General features: G+C 40.1%; 1 long non-coding RNA gene across 1 annotated transcript; it reads right to left on the bottom strand.

Annotated features, from left to right (window-relative positions):
• Positions 1-963: 963 nt before the first annotated feature.
• Positions 964-1,812, bottom strand: LOC134224549 (uncharacterized). The gene is made up of 3 exons (XR_009982974.1): positions 1,626-1,812; positions 1,432-1,567; positions 964-1,376 (listed from the first exon to the last, which is right to left on the bottom strand). It is a non-coding gene; the product is annotated as an uncharacterized LOC134224549 (long non-coding RNA).
• Between the last annotated feature and the right edge of the window lie 3,963 nt (positions 1,813-5,775).

Genomic DNA, 5,775 nt, shown 5'->3' with positions numbered 1-5,775 from the left:
TGATGAACTTTGAAACGACATTAAAGGTCTAGAGAGTAATCATTCAATGCGAATCGTCCATTTCTGATTATAAAACCGGTCCACCACAGTTTTATTGATTATCTGCGAATTAAAATCTTTTTTCTCAAGTATTGATAAAAACATCAGGGTGCATTTTGGATGAGGTGCATATTAGTTTTAATCATCATACTTATGTTATTATGATTATACTGCCTTCCGTCTTATCACATCATCTTTTCAGGATTCAAGAAATCTATTTCAATTGAAGCAAAACCTATAAGCTGATTTTATCAAAGATATTCCTCGAAGGACAATTGGTTTCCCATCTCTGAAGACAACAGTTAATCACTAAACGAACTGATATTGAAGAAAGGATCTTGTGGTCAAACCAGGTCAAACGATTTGAAATTTGGTGAGAAAATTCCATTATATTTATTATTAACGTATATTAAAACTATATGACTATATATTCAAATCAAACCATCAGGGCACCCAATTGAAGCGATTTGGATAGGAAGAGTGGAATTGCCAACTTCCTATTGTTAACATTTCGTGGATAAAGGGCGGGCTCTTCTCCCCATCTATTGGGTCAATCTGGGAAACGAGGGCTGGGCTATATTATTGTATGTACTAACTTTCTTCTGGAAGGAGATTCTCTATTCACCCCGTGGATTCGCATAAGTGTCTCTGCTTGTTGAACCACCCCACCCATTTTTGGCCCTTCATACAGGAGTTTGATGAAATACAAACAATAATATAATCATGATCAAATCGTTTGTCAGATATGGCCAGTGCTATCGGCAGGTGCCTTGCTACAATAGATGGTAGTATCATCATCATCATCATCATTATAGAAAAACAAATTTGTGGGGAAATGGGTATTTTTTACCCTTGATTATTTAAAAATGGCCTTAATGTAATGGTTTTCATCGAAAAAGTGATGCAATTACAAGGTATATGTAAAATAACTCTTTATTTTATTTATTATTTCCTGATGAAGATAAATCATATACATAACAAGACATATTTAGAACAGCAACTTTGCTTTGTTTTGCTCGCAAATCTTCGGGTCGCACCGAGGAACCAATTGGACGAAAATATTCCGCAATTAAAGGAAGAACGCGTTTTATTCGTGGGTTCTCCCACGGAGGCCGCCTTTGGAACCAGTCAACCAAATCGATGGCTTTGTGCCAACCATCTCTAGCTATGTATTTCCGATCGTCGCAGCTACGGAATCGCCAGGGGAGTGTGAATTTGATGCTGGCATCCTGCAGACTGTGCACTGGCAGTACCAATTTTACATCCTCGATGTACCCAAGCACGACACAATCCATATATTAACGCGGACCAAACCAATACCATCCTCGTACTGCGGCCTGCGGGTGAATAAAAAAATTATTTTGTGAAGGGGCCGGGTTATGAGGAACTTACATTGTAATCACGTCCAAAGTCTGATTTTCCTGTAACGTTGTTCGGATGAGTCTGGCTGAAGTACAGCAGCATATCGTTGTTCCCCTTCATCATGAGCAGCATCAAATGTTTACCGCAGTACTATTCTGATACTATTCTGGAAAGAAAAGTAAGATTAAAATGGAAAGGTTCGGCGCATCCAGCAAGCAACTTACAATCCTCATGAAAGTTCTTCAGCGATTTTGGCAATCCTTGTCTTGGGAATCACCACATAATGGAACAGCTCCTAAAACCTGTTGGCTTTTGTTTAAGCCTTGGCCATTCATGACAGGGTACCGCGCTTAATAGTATATTTCGTAATATTTTAAAATATTTACCCAAACAAACTAGCAAATATACTGCAATCGGCAAATCGTTTGATTGAAAGTATATTTTGTTTTTCACTCATTAAGAGTAAAATCAGCAGTGATTCAAATCGTTCGGGGCTGTCAGTTTGAATATGAATCTGAAGCATTCATTTTCCCAGCAGCTGTTCTAGATTCATTTTTTATACCACTCAAATGTCAAAAAAATAAAACTGGTATAACGCTCCCTTCTATTTTCTGCAGATTTGAACCACGATTGAATCACGAGATTCAAATATTTTTCAATTGTTTTGGTTTATGAATGCGTCATTTTATCTACGGATCAATCCACTTTGCAATTACAGCGCCTTTCATGGCAGCAACATAAATAATGATTTCATTTAATTGAAAATTTGAAAAACATGAATAAAACACTGCTGGGGAAACCAGTTAGTTTGTTCTATTTTGCTCCAGATGCAAACTAGAATAGTGGTCGAAAATTTGGAATGAGACTGAATCACTCCTGATTTCACTCTAATTAGGGTGAAATCAGGAGTGATTCTGATTCATTCTTAATTTTCGACCACTATTCTAGTTTGAATCTGTAGCAAAATAGAACAAACTCGCTGGTTTCCCCAGCAGTGTTCCATTCATGTTTTTCAAATTTTCAATTAAATGAAATCTTTATGTTGCTGCCAAGAAAGGCGCCGTAATTGCAAAGTGGACTGATCCGTAGATAAAATGACGCATTCAAACACCAAAAAAATGAAAAATGTTTGAATATCGTGATTCATTCGTGGTTTAAATCTGCAGAAATTAGAATTGAGCGTTATACCAGTTTTATTTTTTTGACAGTTGACTGGTATAAAAACTGAATCTAGAACAGCTGCTGGGAAATTCAATGTTTCAGATTCATATTCAAACTGACAGCCCCGAACGATTTGAATCACTGCTGATTTTACTCTAAAGGGTATAAACAAGGAACTTGAAAATGGGCATAAAATACTCATTATGCAAAAAAAAAATCACCCATTTTTTTGACAGTTTCATATATCGCCAGAAAAGGTGTGATTTTTACTCTTTAAAGAGTATTGTCGGGTTTACAGTGTGTATCCCAAGTAACCGTAAGCATTATACTCCTATATGTATTGTAGCGCGCCCACCAAATCGGAACGCGCGTATGTGACGTGTGCGATGTGTGAACTCATGAATATAATGCGGAGTTTTTTGTGAGTGTTGACCGTCTAGCCACAGTCTAGCCACAGACATATAATAGCGAGAAACACAGTCGACCATGATTATTTCCTATTTGACGTTTGCTCCTAACCGCTCAAATGTCAAAATCCGTCGGGTGAGTGAATTCGATGAACCCCTGCATAAGTCTATCGCTTCTTTCGGCACAATCGCGTAACACAGATGAATTTCAAATCAATCGTTAAACACGTAAACGATGTTTAAATGAGGAGTGTTACGTCTGTTTGTCTGTGGTCTAGCCTTGTATAGGCGGCGCCCTTTTGCGAGACGCTCTACTTCAGCTCGAGGATCATCTCGCCCATCCGGGTGCGTCTTATTCGACGTACGTCGGCGCCGAGTTTACCGAGCTTGACGTCACTCCTCGTCGCCTTCAAGACGTCCGAGTATACTTAGCCTCATCCGTCTTGATGATTTGGGCCCTCCTTAGCCGTGCGGTAAGACGCGCGGCTACAAAGCAAGACCATGCTGAGGGTGGCTGGGTTCGATTCCCGTTGCCGGTCTAGGCAATTTTCGGATTGGAAATTGTCTCGACTTCCGTGGGCATAAAAGTATCATCGTGCTAGCCTCATGATACACTTACTTGATACTTGATGGGCTACAGCTCTTCGATGAACCTACGCCGAATGGAGTATCCTTCTCCACTGGACTCGATCCTGGGCCAATCGCTTCCAGTCGCCCTGAACATTGAGCGCCCTCTGCTCAGGTCCTATTCAACTGCAAAAAGTCATCGTGTACGCGGCCTTCCACGAAGCCTGCGGCATCTTCCGGGTTCTCTACTAAATATTATCTTCGCTTGACGTTCTTCCGGCCTACGAACAACGTGACCAGCCCACCGTAGTCTGCCGTGTTGTATAAGCTTAATAATATCCAGACCTTTATACACCTGGTACAATTCGTGATTCATGCGACGCCGCCAGATACCGTTCTCCTGTTTACCGCCGAGTATTGTCCGCAGCACCTTACGCTCAAACACTCCGAGAGCTCTCCGATCAGCCTCCTTTAACGTCCATGTCTCATGGCCGTATAAAGCCACCATTGACCAATTTTGAATTTCGTCGTCTATCATGACAAGACACATTGTGTCTTAAGAAAAACACAGATATTGCGGATTCTTGTTCGTCGCCTCTCAGGTAATCGCAACAGCCACTAAATACAACAGAATTAACATGAATCTTCCCCATCGTATGCACTTGCCATGAAAAACACTCTCATGTGCTCAGTGAAGGGGGAAACGCAATGGAGTGCGGCAACGGAACGGCAACGGCAGGATGCGGCAGCTGTCACTTTCGAATACACGGCAGTATATGGAACGGCACGCAATGATGCGGAACGGCAAATGCGGAATATACCAAAAACCGCATATTTTTTGAAAATTTTCAAAAAATGCGGCAGCAGTATTGCGGAAAGATTTGTTTACTTTTAGCATGAAGTGATTTTATTCAAATTTGTATTATTTTCAGTAGCAGAGAACTTCAGAGAAAGCATAATCAGGACCACTTGATTAAACTGGATTGCTGAAAATGAATAAAATTATTTATGGAAATCGTGAAAACCTCGAAGAAACAATAATGATTATATTATTAATCATAAAATCGTCGTTCTACTTGTCTTTATCCAACAAGTAAATCCAATTTCAATAGAACATCCACTATTCATCCAAATTAAATCCCTGAAATTGTGAGATTGAGTTCCCAGATCCTTTGTATTTCCGAGAAAAATTGCATGTAAAATTTTCTCTTAATTTACCATGAAAATTAACTTGAGCTTTGTTGGATAATTATTCTGAATCTACAAGGGATTTCCACTGATTTTTAATGAAAAATTCCTATGAAATTCCAAAAATACCAAGAGAATTCCTCTCAAATATTCCTGAAACTCCGAAGGAATTTACTCTGAATGGAAATGAAAATCGAAAATTAAACAAATTAATTTGAACCACCAATTCCGGCTAATTCCTGGAGGAACTTTCGGTGGAAATCCAGGAGGAACTTTTCGGGGAATTTCTGGAGGAACTTCCGAAGGAATTCCTGGATGAACTTCTTAAGGAATTCCTGAACTTGCGAAGGAATCCAGAGGAACTTCCAGAGGAATTTCTGAAAGAACTTCTGTAGGAATTTCCGGAGGAACTCTTGGCATTCGGAGGAAGTCCTGGTGGAACTCCATTAGGAATTTCTTGAAGAACTTTTGGAGGAATTTCCCGAAGAACTCTTAGAGGAACATCCAGAGGAACTCTTGGAGCAACTTTCAAAGGAACTCTTGGGGAAACTTACGAAGGAACTTTCGAAGGAATTTTCGCAGGAACTTCTGAAGGAATTCCTGAAGGAGCTTCTTAAGGAACTTCCGAACAAATTACTGGAGGAACTTCCGAAGAAATTACTGGAGGAACTTTCGAAGGAATGTTCGATGGAATTACTGGAGGAACTTCCGAAGGAATCTTGAGGAGTTTGTGGAGGAATTCCTGGAGAAATTCGTGGAGAAGCATTCGAAGGAATTGGTAGAGGAAGTTCCGGAGGATCTTTTGGAGGAACTTTTGGAAGAATTTACGGAGGAACTTCCGAAGGAATTTTTGCAGGAATTTGCGGAGAAATTCCTGGAGCAATTTCCGGATGAACTCCTGGAGGTACTTCCGGAGGAACTCCTGGAGAAACTTCCGGAAGAACTTCTGTAGAAATTTCCAGAGAAACTCTTGGAGGAATTTCCGAAGGATTTCCTAACGGAATTTCCGAAGGAAGTTTTGGAAAAACTTTCGACAGAATATTGAGGAACA

This window comes from Armigeres subalbatus, chromosome 3 (genome assembly GCF_024139115.2).
Source record: "Armigeres subalbatus isolate Guangzhou_Male chromosome 3, GZ_Asu_2, whole genome shotgun sequence".
Classification (NCBI taxonomy): Eukaryota; Metazoa; Arthropoda; class Insecta; order Diptera; family Culicidae; genus Armigeres; species Armigeres subalbatus.
Note: the sequence above shows the minus strand (reverse complement) of the source record. Positions and strands in the feature narration are given on the sequence as shown.